We start from the raw sequence: 15,996 nt of genomic DNA, 5'->3' as shown, positions 1-15,996 counted from the left end.
GGGATCTCGATGCTGAACCACAAGCTAGATTCTGCCCTTGCGATTCACCCTTCTTTACCAGATCAACTAGCAAGGGCCAGAGTTAATCAGGATGTTGTTGCCTCCGCTCACTCTATCACACGTTCCCTGAAGAAGACAGCAAGGATTATCTTTTTTGGATAAAAATAAGGAAGGGAATAAGGAGGGAGAAAGGGCCCGTCGCGTGAACGGCAAATCTCTGGACCACGAGGACTGAACGAGATCTCACTTGGCACTTTGGGCTCCACCCGCAGGCTCAGAGCCCTGGCAGGAATGTTTTATACGCATGTGGCCTTCCTGCCAAGTCTGACAAATATTCCTAAGGCTAAAGTGTGTTAAAACACAGGAAGAGATCGTGGGTTCATTCCTGCAGAAAGACCTCAGAGAGCTGAGTGCACCAGGCGCTATGAGGAGACTCCAGATCTCCCCTTCCCTGTCCCCTGCCCTGCAGGATGGGGTTTGGGCACGAGCAAAGAGGAGGGGTCTGTACGTGGCTTTTCAGCACCCACAGAGAGAAGCCGCTCTCCACAGGCCAGGAGGCAAGTTGCCAGAAACCCAGATGAGCCTCTTGCAGCAATGCGTGCTCTCTTCCCAAAGTGAACCACAGAGGTCCTACCCTCCAGTTTCAGCAAGTGAAGGCGGGGCTTCTGAGAATCTCTCATTCACAGCTTGGAGAACTTGCATGGCTGAAGCGCATGCTGTATTCACTCACATGAAACTGCAAACTAGGCCTATAGAGAACAGGGCAATTGATTTCTAAACGCGTAGGAAGAGAGAAAATATACGAAAGTCATCCTCAGCATTCCCGCGTCTAGGAAGCCATTAAAATAGTCACATCCTGGAGTCTCCAGAGTGTGAGTTTCCATCAGGTTTCACCACACCTTTCGGCCTCTTTATTTACCCCATGAGGTATTAAAGAATTCACAAAACAGATTTACAATTAATTTTATTTCAAATGAATATATAGCAGATCGCATTTGGTGAGTCAGAGAGGAAATCTGAAATAAAATAAAAATAGAATGTGGTGATCTAAAAAATAGTGCAACTCATAGCTCTCCAGACAAAACTGGCATCTTAAATGGACACAGCAGAACAGTGCATCACTGTCCTTTTTGAACGTCATAGATGTTTGTAATTCTTCGTTTGGGGTTTTAACCTCGATTCATATTAAATTTCAAAAGCACAGTCTCAGTTCACGATCCAGCTTGATTTACCTTCTCCTACGTGCTTGGCACTGAGCTAGGCACTAGTGAGACAGAAGAGAATCACACACATCTGCCCAGAAAGAGTCGAGAAGTTGACATTCTTGCTATTTTGCTCTCCAGAAGAAATAATGCACCAAGTTAGTGCAGCAAACATTTTAGAGAGCTGACTGTAAGGTCCTGTGCGAGGCCCCAAGAAACACCCAAATAATGCCAGGCCACAAGTGGCTTTTTAAAGCCACAGTACATATTGACTCTGTAACACGGAATGTTCATCTGGGTAGATTTATTTCCCTCATTATGTTTTGTTTGTGCTAATATTAAAATGAGCCTGTATTCCCTGATCATCTTCAGAGGAAGAAGTGCTTTAGAAGCATGCTGGGCAACAAGATAAAAAAGGATTGAAGATGCCCGAGCCAAGAAACACGGCTCCTCTGTCCCGCTCTCTGTTCCTTCCTCTCCATGCCTTGTTTTCTTCCTTCCTTCCTTCCTTTCTTTCCTTTTTTTTTTTTTTTTGAGGAATTATATGTGACTCCTTCGGAATATGAAAAATGTTTATAGTCATCTTCATAAAGTCATGGGAGGCAAAAGAAAACATTTTAATTTATTGAGCCCCTGCTAAGGGCTAGATATTGTACTAAGTGTTTCATAAGTGATCTCTTTTAATCCTCCCTAGAGCCCTGTGAAGAAGGCATTGTTATCATCAGTTTAGAGACGAGGACATTGAAGTACGAAAGTATTTACATAACTAATAAAAGATTGAACCAGAATTTGAATACGGTCCACCAACGTTAAGACCTATTTCTTTCTATTGTCCAGTTCACGCTAACCTTTTTTTTTTTTTTAAGATTTTTTTGATGTGGACCATTCAAAAGTCTTTACTGAATTTGTAACAATACGGCTTCTTTTTTATGTTTTGGTTTTTCAACCACGAGGCATGTGGGATCTTAGCTCCCCAACCAGGGATCAAACCCACACCCCCTGCATTGGAAGGCGAAGTCTTAACCACTGGACTGCCAGGGAAGTCTCCACTCTAATCTTTAATATCCCAATTTACCAACAGCCCAATAGAGAAATGGGCAAAGGAGAGGACCAACAGTTTGCAGAAAAGGGCCTTAAACATATATTTTTTTAGATGTTCGATTATACTCGTAATAAGAGGAATGCAAATTACAGCTTCACCCACCACCATAGCAAAGCTAAAGAACACCTGGTATCACACTGTAGTGGTGAGTATGGGGGAAACAGCTTGCCCTTACATTGCTGGTGAGAGTAAAGACTGACATAACTGCTCTGAAGGGCACTTGGGTAAAATTCCTATCAAATTCCTCTTCTGTGACTTCTCCCTCAGGTATACTTGCATTTGCAAGAAATGAGATATTCACAAGATTATTCACGGCAACATTGTCTATAATAGCAACAGATTGAAACTACCTGATGTTCATTAGTGGGAGACATAAATTATGTTCATCCGTACAAAGAATTATTTACAACCATAAAAATGAGGGGGCTTCCCTGGTGGCGCAGTGGTTGAGAGTCCGCCTGCCGATGCAGGGGACACGGGTTCGTGCCCCGGTCCGGGAAGATCCCACATGCCGCAGAGCGGCTGGGCCCATGAGCCATGGCCGCTGAGCCTGCGCATCCAGAGCCTGTGCTCCGCAACGGGAGAGGCCACAACAGTGAGAGGCCCGCGTACCGCAAAAAAAAAAAAAAGAGAGAGAATTATTGTGGATATAATTTGCTAAGTGAAAAAAGGAAGATGAGAACAGCAAGTGCTATGTGCTTCAATTTGTGTGAAGGGGGAAATATATACAAGTTTTGGTATATAACTAGACTATTAAGAAATTAGTAGCACTGGTGGCCTCCAGACAGGCATGGGGTGGGTGAGACTGGGGAGGACAGGAGAATTATTGCTATACACCCTTTGTGTCATTTGAATTTGGAACCATGTTAATACAAAACCTATTTTTTTAAGTAAAACTTATTTTTTTAAGTAAAAAGCTAAAAAAGCACACCAATTAATTGCCTTTCATATTTAACTACTGCATAATAGAAGAGGGCAATGATACTTTACTGGGTTAAACCTTAAAGTTGTACAAACTGAAACAAAATCACCACCAGCTTGCTTTCTCTTTGGCCATTCCTGTTGTTGGAATTACTTCTTCCTTAAATTGTTGTTTAAGCCTATGACTTAAACTCTTTAGTTGTCTTCCTTCTCCTTATAACAATAATATAACAATGATGAGAACAATTTATGGAAGGACTGCTATTTGTAAAACTCTTGAGTTTAGAGCTGTGGTTATATTGTTTAATCTTCCTGATAATCTTATACAGTGGGACTATCAACCTCGTTTAAAAAAAACTGAACTATAGTTGATTCACAATATTATGTTAGTTTCAGGCATCCAACCCCATTTTTAAAATAAATAAATAAATTTATTTAATTTTTGGCTGCGTTCGGTCTTTGTTGCTGCTCACGGGCTTTCTCTAGTTGCGGCGAGCGGGGGCTACTCTAAGTTGCGGTGCACGGGCTTCTCATTGAGGTGGCTTCTCTTGTTGTGGAGCACGGGCTCTAGGCGTGCAGGCTTCAGTAGTTGTGGCACGTGGGCTCTAGAGCGCAGGCTCAGTAGTTGTGGCGCACGGGCTTTAGTTGCTCTGCGGCACGTGGGATCTTCCTGGACCAGGGCTTGAACCTGTGTCACCTGCATTAGCAGGCGGATTCTTAACCACAGCGCCACCAGGGAAGCCTGAACCCCATTTTAAAGGTGAGAAAATAGAAACTTAGACAAATTAGTATTTTCTATTTTAATTGATTTCTAGATACTATGGAGCAACTGTTTTCTAATGTGTATGGCTTTGAGAAGAGAAATTTAAAAACAGAAAAGGCCTTTGAAAGTCCATCATGCCACCCAGAAAACGAAGATGCTGACACACAATTTATTGCACAGAGATTACTCTATTTACTCCACAGAGACACTTCTCACATTCAGGTGCTATTCAGAAAAAAATAGCCCATGTGTTATGTAAGAGATTCTAATACTTTAAAGGAAGAAAATTCCTGTATAGCGATGGTACCTCCTCTTTCCATTCCTTTCCATTTCTCAGCTGCAGTGCGTACAAAGCAAATGCTCTGTTTTGACACAAGAGAACCAATTTTTTTTTTTCTCACCAGACAATGATAAAAATCACATAGTCTCTCCCTTCACCAGCCCTTGGCACTAGCCTCAAGCATCTTCTCACAAGTTAGGATAGAGTCCAGGATAAAAGCCTGACATACTAAAAGGTATATCAGAAACTCTCCACTAAAATATACTTGATATTTTATTATTGAAGTAAAGACAACAAAATAAACCATTCAGCCTTGGGCTTTTCCCCCGTCACCGTGTAGGAGGCTTGAACTGATGTTATGGTGCTTACAAAAAACGCTTACAAGAAGGACCTTTGATTCCCTTTGCCCCAGCTGACATCCTAATCAGCCTGTGTTCTCCAGCCCCCTCTCTCTCAGCCATGAAGGGAGTCACAGCTCACTAAGGAGCTCCCAAGAGAAGGGGCACTGTTTCTCATTCCAAAATGAAGGAGGCTGAAAGCAGTGTTCCCATAAAGTTGCCCTTTGGGCTCTTAGTGGGTTTTCATTGCACTGTGAGGACAGCACCTGAATTCTGACTTCTTGATGATAAAATCTCCTTGTTGATTTTGGTGAGCTGGAGTGACTGAACTGTTACTCCAAGGGTAGAAGATGGCATGTGGGCACAGGATAAGGACATCATGAAAATCATTTTATCTCTCCTTTGGCTTCTGGTGGATACGGACTTTGTTTATTGCTTCCACATGATTCAGTACAGTGGGACCTATTATATTTGTCCCCTATTTATGGCAAGGAATTGTCCTAGGCACTGAGGACACAGGCAAATACAAAACCAAGACCTGCCCTTTAGGAGTTTGATATTCTACTGGAGGATACGAAAAATACACAAGTCAGGTAATTGATGTATGACACGACAAAGAAAAAAACAACTGAATAAGGAAGTGGAAACCAACAAGGGGTATGTTTTCATTAGGGCGGCAAGGGATGGAGTCTGAGGAGTGGCCACTTCCGAAGAGAACTGCATGAAGTCTGTGGCTCCCCCAGGAGAAGGGTCCAGTACAGAGGGAACAGCAAGGCCAAGGCCCTGAGATGGAAGTGGGTTTCACAGGAATAGTGGAGGCCTGTACAAGAAAGGAAGGAAGCAAAGGGGAGAGTAGAAGAAAAAGGGGTCAGAAAAATTGCGGAGATCCTTGAAGGGCCTCGTGGGTCATAAGGACTTTGGACACTGGGAAGCCATTGACAAGTTTTGAGCAGGTGAGCTCCATGACCTGATTTACATTTTAAAATGACATCTTTGGTGGCCAAAATACCAAAATGCCTATTGTATTTATAGACTAAAAACTGCGTGTAAAGCCTTTTCTGTTAATCCTACTCTTAAAGATGATATTCTATGTGACCAGAGAAATCTTCCTTTGAAACAACAGAGTTCACCTTGGTGGTTACTTTTGCTGAACAGCACAGGTGAAATAATTATCACTGGGTAACAAAGAACCACTGTATGTACCCACGTGTAATTCTAGAAGTGGACCTCCCTCTCCTTCATTTAGTTATAATATCCACTAGACCAAGGCTATTTTTCTTTAATATAAACAAAAGTACATTTGAATAAAATTTTAATAAGTTGTAAAAAAAATATTCTATGTGACCAAATATTTGGACTCATTCTGGACTTAGGCATTTCAATGTTCTTGGTTTTTTAATTTAACTCTTTTCACAGCCATGTTGAGAGTAAAAATAAATAATTTCTGTCTGTCTTCCATTTCAAGTATTTCTGGATAAGGGATTCAAAAAACTAAAACTGTTTTTGTTTATAACATAAAATATGGAATTGATCTTTCCAGGGTCAGAGATGATTAATGTTTTTACTTTTATACATTATTTTCTTAAACTAGTTCACATATAAACATTTCTATATGTTTGTAAGCAAATATGCTTTCACAGCATACCTTGTATATGTGTAAAGATAAGTATTTAATTCTCACCTTCACTTTTAACTGACAAAGAAAAAAAGTGAAAATGACAGAAACTGTGGTAGAACCTTACTTGCTGTTCTGGTCCTGGTTGTACCCGTCTTTGGCCAATCCCATAGCTATTCAAGAAATCTTCCCAACAGAGTACAACAGGATGAGAATCTGAAATCATTTCTGATATTCCCTACTAGATATTGATTGTTATATCAAGTAGTAAGTGGTAAAACTTTTAATTGACAATTAGTGTAACTGTGGGTGGATTCTGATTTTGTTTTTAATTCTGTAGATTGTGTTTAAACAATTCAAAAGTATGTTCCTGATTTTGAGATACTAAGTGATATTGCACAGTTGTCACTTTATTGAATGTGTACAACACTCCCATGAAGTTTATAAGTGTACCTTTGTATAGCTTCAGCTGCTAAAATTAAAATTGATCTGTTATGACACACACAATAAAGACATTTTGGGAATCTATCATTATCTCAAAATAAACAGTTTAAAAAATGCTATCACTGGCTGTTGGGTGGAGAATAGACCACAGGGGATGTAGGCAGACTCTTAGATGGCCCCCAATGACCCCCACCTTCAGTGTTCCTGCCCTTCTATAATGCCTCCCCTTGAGGACAGTCTGCTATCATGGACTCATGTGTAATGAATAGAATGACAGAAGTAATGGCATGACACTTCTGAGACTAGGCTACAAAAAGACTGTGGCTTCCATCTTGAGCATTCTCTCTTGCTTCCTCTCTCCCTCTCCATCTCTTAGATCACTCATCCTGGAGGAAGCCAGCTGCCATACTAATGAGCCACCTTATGGAGGGGTCCACACGAGGTGACAAGGAACAGAGGCCCACAGTCCAAAGCCCATGAGGAGCTGAAGCCTGTGACAGACATGTGAGTGATCTTGGAATTAGATCCTTCTGCCCCAGTCTTATGTTGCCGTAATGGCAGCCCTGACCCACAGGTGGGCTGCAACTTCACGAGAGACTTTGAGCCAGAGGCACCCAGCTCAGTGGCAATTCTGTTTCACAGAAACGGTGTCACAATGTATGATTATTGGTTTTGCCATTATGTTTTGGGATAATTTGTTACACAGCAATTGATAACTCATACAGGGGAAATAAGAGTAGAACCAGAAAGACCAATTAAAGGCCACTGCTGTAATCAAGAGACAACTTAGAATAGGGTAGTAATGGTAGAAGTGGTGAGAAGTGGGCCTGGGCAGGACAAAGGAGATAAGAAAAGCAACAACGTGCTCTCTGTGACCTGGAGAAAGAAAGTGAAAAACTATGGCCCTGATTTCCACTCAGTGGAGAATAACCAGCAAGTCCCACAGTGGAGCTGCATGTTGGCATGACAGAGAGAATAACTCCGGAAGGATTTTGGCTCCTGTGGGAAGGCACGGGGACAAGAAGTCTGAGGACATGGCCTGACCTGAGCCTTGTCTAGCACCCTGTAGCAGGACTGAGAAGCTGATTCCAGGAGCTGGGAAAGGGAAAGGGACAGGATCTGGCATCAGCCTGAATTTACAAACCAAAGATGACTGCAATGGGTCCAGAACACCTCTGTTTGGTTGAAGTAATCAGAGAAACTCACCTGAATAAATATGTCAGGCCAAGTCCTATGATTAAAAATTGTAAAAAGCCATATTCTTTTTTTTTTTGCGGTACGCGGGCCTCTCACTGTTGTGGCCTCTCCCGTTGCGGAGCACAGGCTCCAGACGTGCAGGCTCAGCGGCCATGGCTCACGGGCCCAGCCGCTCCGCGGCATGTGGGATCCTCCCGGACCGGGGCACGAACCCATGTCCCCTGCATCGGCAGGTGGACTCTCAACCACTGCACCACCAGGGAAGCCCAAAAGCCATATTCTTAAGTGCTCCTCTATCAGGGCAGATCACCAGGTCCTGCACCTCCGGGACAAAGAGGCAGGCTGTTACCAGCCATGCAGACATTGGCCCTGGAGGCAGTTATCCTAATGGTTAAGACTATGGGTCTTGGGGCTTCCCTGGTGGTGCAGTGGTTAAGAATCTGCCTACCAATGCAGGGGACATGGGTTCGATCCCTGGTCTGGGGCGATCCCACATGCCGAGAAGCAGCTAAACCCGTGCACCACAACTACTGAGCCTGCGCTCTAGAGCCCATGAGCCACAACTACTGAGCCCATGTGCCACAACTACTGAAGCCCGCACACCGCAACAAAGAGTAGCCCCCGCTCGCCGCAACTAGAGAAAGCCTGCGCGCAGCAACGAAGACCCAACGCAGCCAAAAATAAATAATAAAATAAAGTTTTTTTAAAAAGCTTCATATCTATTAAAAAAAAAAAAGACCATGGGTTTTGATGTGAGGAAGGCTGAGGTAGAATTCCAGCTCCTCTCTTGCTGTGTGACCTCAGCAAACATTTAAATTTCTACAAGCTTCTGCTTTCTTGACTGCAAAATAAGGATACTAAAGGCACTTACCCCTAGTACCTTTAGTACAACAATGAATGGTTGGAAGGATTGGATAAGATAGAGTATGTATTTTTCTTAGCACAGTGCCTGGCACATAGTAAGTTCTCGGTAAATAAGCATTGAGCTGCCACGATGTGAACTGTCACCTGCTGCTGCTGTTCTAAGTCCCTAGAGGAACACACAGGGTGACTGAAGGAGGTGGCAGTGCCCTTTATCTTAAAGCAAAGCTGTACTGCTATGTCTGACATTAAAAACAGGAAGGTACACACATCCCTGTATAGCTATTCTAGGAAAATCTTGATCAAAAGCCCACTTTACCCCATCAGTGAACACAGCTGCTGGTTCCCTCTGCCCTCTTCTCACTCTTGATAAGCCAGCTTTTAACACGCCTTAAAGGCAAGTCCTGCTGCCGAAATGAAGGCGGCCCAAATGGGGACAGGGCGGATTCATGGAGAGTGTCACTCTTTTCAAGCAGCCCTATGCACACTGTGTCACCACATCTGCCCCTGACATTCACTGGCCACTTTGTGACTCACTGATGTACAAAGAGACAACCCACCGAATAAGCAGGTCAGGAGGGTCACTGGAGGACAAAAGGCCCACCAAGGCACCCACAAGGCATAGGCTAAGCTCGGGGTCCGTATGTCATGTCATAGCTGCGAGGGATACTCCTGCCCAGATGGCATACCCCATGCCTGGGCATTCAGGGTCCTGTCACTAAGAGCTAACACATGACACTGAAGGCAAGACAGACTCAGCAGCTGCTATGTTCAGACACAAAAATCATCACAACCTAAAGCCACCAGCACAAACTCTGCTGGAAGGAGTGGTCACCGTCATGGATGATAACACCACACCATGAATACGGAGAACAACGTTATCAACAACCCAACAAACATATGCAAGTATACACAAAGGCACATCAAACGTTACAACCAAAAACTGAATACTAACATTGGTAACAGGAAAGAACAAAACGTTTCTCTTATGAATACATCTCACCTCAAAGTCCACTGTTTAGTTCAAGATATCCACCTGAAGCCAAGAAAATGTCATCATTTTCTCAGCTTGGCTTCCTGTTCTAAAATGAAAGACTTCAGAAATCCAGACATACTTATAAATCTAAATGCTTTTCTTTTAGATCTATAATTAAGCCACAACCCCCTGCTAACACACACAAACAATTCATATTTGGAAATAAAAGTATCAAAACTTATACAATGTACAAATTTTCTTAATATTCTTCCCCACAGTGGATCTTTGCCAGCATCCTGTCATTTCTAATCTATAGCGTCAGATTGGCAGTTAAACCCAGCAAGAGCTAATGATTGTGACAGGGGAAAGTAATCAGCACATCCATTCATTAGCAACCTGCTCACACATTCATTGTCAATTATAAATATTTGCTTGGGCTAAACTCTGCCATCATCATAGGAGCCATTACCACCTGTAACCACGTGATACATTTGAAGAGTCAAGCTTCCAGCGTTTTGCACCTGGGACTCAATAATCAAAACGTTCATCAACTAACACTTGGGTCCCAGCAGAGTATCTTGCTTGAGATAACAAATGATTATCCTGGACAATGGAACTACAAGTCTCTGATTCATGAGTTTCCCAATTATGTTTCTGGGCTGTATCCATTAGCTTTTGTTGAAAGCCATTTCACTTGCTATTTGGGAACGTTTTTAGGGGACATTCGAGTACACAGTTGGACTTGTACGTCGGCAGATACTGCAGAATTTGGCGGGGGGGGGGGAACTCCAGACCCTACTACATGTAATGGAAGCTGGCCGGTGCCCCGCCCAGATGCCCTTTAGGGGCCGGCGCACCCATCCCTCAGCTGCTGTGACTAGAGGTTGCCAATGACTCACAGCTGCCCTCTTCTCCGGAGGCCTGCTCTCCAACAAACCCAAACCGTCTTGACCTGGAAGCCGTGTCCTCCCCACTTTAAAAAAAAACAAACTAAATTCTGAATTTATTTCACCTCCACATCTGTAATGAAGGTCGGGTAGTAAGATTTGTACAAACCGTGGTAATAGTTTCAACTTAGATATGGAAATGAACATGTGTATTTTTCTGTAAGTGCACAATGGAGCCAGAAGCAGGGCTCATGTATATAGAGCTATGTTTGTTAGAATGTATCCTTCAAAGTGAAATCTTAAACAAAGTTAACAGTATATACTTCTTGTGCCGCTCATAAAACGTATCATCCCAAACCGCCTACCAGGTGGATGTGAAATCTGAGTTTGCTTTTACATGCATTCATAAATTACTATTTCAGGGCAACCAGGTGGTACTTGATTTCCAATAATGTGTAATATTTTGGTTTTGCCAAATATATATATTACTGTGGATCTCATGGTACCATATTACATTTTTCCACCAAGGACTTACCGAAATGGAGTACAAAGAGCAAGTTGCTTCTCTCAAGGGAGGGACAGCCGGCTCTGGGGGGCAGTTCATGCTCTGGAGCTTCCCATGGGGCCCAGCTGAAGCTAGTCTCCCACGGAGACCACATTCCAGCTTAGTTTTCCTCCTTTGACCTGTCCTGGTTCTCTCACTCATCTTCTCCCGAGAGGACTCTGGAAATTAATCGTTTGAAAAAGAACCTCCATCTCAGCGTCTGCTCCTAGAAAGCCTGACGCTAAGAACTTCTCTTTACCCTGGATGGGACTGTGCTCCTTCCAGGGCCTCCGTGAGCCCTAAGTCCCACCCTTGAGCTGGTTGCTATTTCCCAAATACTCGAAACAGGTGAGTCTTTCCATTTGCTGTGTCCCATCCATCCCTAGCACCTGGCACAGTTCTGGCAGAATTCCTCATCACAGCCCAGACCAACAAAATCCTTCTCAACCTTTCTTAGAAATCAATTAGAAAAAGACTCAAAACCCAACAGAAAAATAGGTGTAGGGGATGAATAAAAACAGCCCACTGAGATGGAAATGGAGGCGTAAAAACATAAGAGATGCTCATCCTCACTCAGAATAAGTGAAATCTGAATTAAAACTACACTGAGATACCATTTTTCAATCATTAAATTGGGGAAAATCTGAAATATCGTTTTTTATTCTATCTATATATCCAGTCCAGCGATAGTGGGTTTTTTCTTCCCCTGTTACAAATAAATTGTTAGTCCAAGAAACACCCCTCTGGGATTCCACTGCTGGGAAGTGAATCTCATAAAGCTCTACAAAACCCTTTAGGGCTGTTGGTGAGAGGAGGGTGCAAACCTAAATTACTAACTTGAACATCGACCTCCTCAGGAATGTTACATACTATTTTATGTTCCTTCTCCAGGTCTTAAAGAACGTACTGCTTTCCTTATTTCCTCTGCTTATCCTACCCAGGCAAGTGTCCTTATTGCCATTTTTATCTATTTCTCACTTTTACCTGAAATCTTTTTTTCTTCAAGACCACAAAATGTCTTGATAGCATAAGGGCCATACCCTTCAGTTTGCTATATATTTCCTATCCATCTTAGTGTAAAGTGGGATTAAATGGAGTATGCATTTTCCTCTATTATATTGTGCCTGGTAGTTAACTGTACAGGGCCACAGATCTACGTGGTTTATTGCATGACTTTTTTCAAATATTCGCTTCCTCTCTCTGCAGAAAGATTGTAACTCTTTGCCCCAATGATGTCAAGTTTGGTCTTATAACTTGCATTGGTCAGTGAAATGTGAGCAGAAATGACAGAGGCAACTTCCAGTCAGAAGCTTTAGGATTTATCATGTGGTTCCAACCATCCTGTTATTTCCTCCACTGCAAGACCATCCCCAGATTAGCACATCTCAGGAACGGTTTGTTCCTTTAGCCTGGTCCTGGAATAAAGACGAGATAGAGCAGAGACACGAAGGACACAAAATGTGAGTGAGAAATAGACCTTTGTGGTATTAAGCCCCTGAGATGTAGGAGCCGTTTGCTATCGCAGTATAATCTTGCCCAGCTGACTGCTAAATCTATAAGCTCTGATGCATTTTATTATTATTATTATTATTTGTATCCCAGAGAGCACCTAGCATAATCCTTTGCCCATAGTGCACATTTAACAAAAATTGGCTGAATATTATTTTTCTCTTACTCTTTCATTTCCCTTCCCTTTCTTTTCTAAACAATTCAGTCCGAAAGCCATTATAAGGGGCAGAGGAAGGTAGGCGTTTGGCAAAGGTGTGAAGAGGAGCTGTCATGACACAAAGCAGGGTGTCAGGGCTTCCCTGGTGGCACAGGTTGAGAGTCCGCCTGCCGATGCAGGGGACACGGGTTCGTGCCCCAGCCCGGAAGATCCCACATGCCACGGAGCGGCTGGGCCCGCGAGCCACAACTACTGAGCCTGCGCGTCCAGAGCCTTTGCTCCGCAAGGGGAGAGGCCACAACAGTGAGAGGCCTGCGTACCGCAAAAAAAAAAAAAAAAAGCAGGGTGTCAGAGCCTGAGCAAGACCAGGAGGCTTGGTCAAATCAGTGACTATATTATGGATTGTGGGAGTCAAGTTTCTCACTATCAGAGAAGGGAGTTCCAAATATGGAAAGGGGGAAGATTAGAATAGACCCTGTTTAGTTGGACTGGAATTGGAGATATTAATGTGAACACACGGTTTTCAATATATGTAGATAAATATAATTGTAAACATGTGTATATATATAAATTGCCTAGTTCTTGAACGGGCTTGGGAGTAGCAACTTCCCAATGGAAATGACCACACCCAGCACCAGGTCTTGGCTTCTAAATACTATTCTAAACTAAAGGAATCAGGACTCCTTGGGAAAAGAGCTGATTCCAAAGCTGAGACAGGGAAAGTAAGAAATGAGCCTGGAATATCCTATTCTGCCATAACTAAGGAAGTGCTCAAAAAAAAAAGAAAAATGATGTCAAAAGGAAACAGAATCCAGTTTGAAGAGGCTGCTACTGGCTATATCTGAGTCAGAGCATCAAAATAAATAATGAGAGTAATGAATTAAAACCCAGGAAACAACATAGGAATTCATTATATAAATATCTAGATAGATAAATGGGGAAATTGAAAGTTTGATGAGGAACAGGGCATTTACATAACCTCAAAGTACCACCCCTCAAAATACTCAATTATTAAGAAAGACGTAGTAAACTTACATTGGAGAAGCCTGGCAACCACCACCCTAACCAAGTGATCATGGTTAGTATCACCAGTAATGGAACAAAGTATTATAAAATGTGTGCCCTAACAGGCTGCAGTGAGCCACACAGGACCACTTCTGCGATATCCCTGCCAAAGAAACATAACCAGAATCTACTCATGAGGAGGCATCAGACAAACCCAAACTGAGGAATATTATAAAAAATGATTGGCCTCCGATCTCCAAAATTCTCAAGGTCATGAGAGTCAAGGGAGGACTTCAAAACTATTCCAGATTAAAGGTGATGAAAGAGAAATGACAACTAATGTGGCTGGGAAGGCAGAGATTTGGAGGGATGCAGCCACACGTCAAGGAATGCTGGCAGCCATCAGAAGCTGGAAGAGGCAAGGAATGAATTGTTCCCTACAGCCTCTGGAGGGAGCATGGACCTGCTGACACCTTGAAGCTTGTTTTGGATTTCTGTGGAAGAAAGTATTTCTGTTTCAGTTTATGGTTATTTGTTACAACAACCAATGAAACGAATTTGGAATCATTCCCTAACACTTAAAGTCACCACGGTAGAGATGATGGCTGATCAAGAAGTAGATGTTGCCGTACCTGGCTACTCTCCGTTACCAATGAATTGAAGCAAGATTGGAGATATTCAACATTTCCTGTATCATCATGCTTGAAGATCCAAGGAAAATCACAGATCTAGTACACTGTTAAAGTGGGTTTATCTTTAAAAAGAAGGCTAACAGGAAAATAGTTAATATTCCTGAAGAGGTAGATGTCCTTGTTAATAACTAAGGATTGTACTCTCCTTTCCTCCACAGCTTGAAATGGTTTTACACAACTTTATTAAATTTATTTCCCGGTAGTAGAATGCCACAGGGGTATCACTTGATCTAACAATTCAGCTGTAGCAGGGTGTATTAGTCAGGGTTATCCAGAGAAACAGAAGCTACAGGATGTGTATATATACAGAGAGAGAGATTTATTTTAAGAAATAAGCTCACATGATTTGGAGGCTTAGCAAGTCCAAAATCTGCAGGGTAGGCTGGCAGGCTGGAGACTCAGGGAGGAATTGCAGTTTGAGTCCAAAAGCCGGCTGCAGGCAGAATTCCTTCTTGCTTGGGGAAGTCAGTCTTTTTCTATTAAGGCCTTTATATGATTTGATAAGATCCACCTACACTATGGAGGGTAATCTGCTTAAGTTAAAGATTTAAGTTTTTTTAATACTTTAATTTTTTAACTGAAGTATCATTGATATACAATATTATATGTTACAGGTGTACAATATAGTGATTCATATTTTTTAAAGGTTACATTTCATTTATAGTCATTATAAAATGTTTGCTATATTCCCTGTTTTGTACAATATATCCTTGTAGCTTATTTTATACCTAATAGTTTGTACCTCTTAATCCCTTACCCCTGTACTGCCTCTCCCCACTGGTAACCACTAGTTTGTTCTCTAAATCTGTGAGTCTGCTTCTTTTTTGTTATGTTCACTAGTCTGTTTTATTTTTTTGGTTCCACATATAAGTGATATCATATAGTATTTGTCTTTCTCTTTCTGACTTATTTCACTTAGCATAATGCCCTCCAAGTCTATCCATGTTGCTGCAAATGGCAAAATTTCATTCTCTTTATGGCTGAGTAGTATTCCATTGTGTGTGTGTGTGTGTGTGTGTGTGTGTGTGTGTGTGCGTGTGTGTATCACATAAACATTCAAATGTTAATCTCACTAAAAAAATACCTTCACAGAAACATCTAGAATAACGTTTGACCAAGTATCTGGATACTGTAACCTAGTTAAGTTGACCCAGAATATTAAACTTCACACAAGGAAAAAAGAACCCACTGTCATTGGGTTGGACATATGCATAGAATAAGAGCTCACCTTTTTGGATTCAAGATCATTTACTTTCATCTCGTGTCATTCAGTAATGTGTACACCTTTATCTCATTTTTTTTTACCTGGTTTTCATTTTCAGCAGGAAAAGCAGCCTTGAGTATCATCAAAGTTTGGGACTCATTTTGCCACCTGGTAAATGCATTTTGTAACCATCTCACTAGCATAAAACATGTGGGAAAGTTTCTTACTAGCTATTCATGGAGTGAGAAAATCTAGGCCCATCTGCTTTACAGACCTGAATCAAGAAAGGCTACTCTCAG

Source organism: Stenella coeruleoalba (genome assembly GCF_951394435.1).
Source record: "Stenella coeruleoalba genome assembly, chromosome: 4".
Lineage (NCBI taxonomy): Eukaryota > Metazoa > Chordata > Mammalia > Artiodactyla > Delphinidae > Stenella > Stenella coeruleoalba.
The sequence above is the reverse complement of the archived record's forward strand: the minus strand, read 5'-3'. Positions refer to the sequence as shown.